Source organism: Cariama cristata, unplaced genomic scaffold, assembly GCF_000690535.1.
Source record: "Cariama cristata isolate BGI_N322 unplaced genomic scaffold, ASM69053v1 scaffold32851, whole genome shotgun sequence".
Taxonomy (NCBI): Eukaryota; Metazoa; Chordata; class Aves; order Cariamiformes; family Cariamidae; genus Cariama; species Cariama cristata.
The window spans coordinates 2,469-2,716 of NW_009601518.1; positions in this window are offsets into that span (position 1 = coordinate 2,469).

The window sequence follows — 248 nt, forward strand, 5'->3', positions numbered from 1 at the left end:
TCGTCTGTCCAGTAGCTGGGCAGCAGCACAACCCCTGGCCCTTGGGACTTCATCCCTTTGATAAAGCTGGGTGCTTTGAAGGTAGGCAGGGCCAGAGGGATGGGAGCAAAGCATGTCCTCCCAGCCCAGGTGGGCTCCGGGCAGGCTTGGGTCTTAATTTTCTTTTTTTTCTTTTTTTTTCCTCTTTTTTTTTGACTGTCCTGCCATGGGCTCCCTCCTCCAAGTCTCTCTAGCTCAGGCTGGGTGCC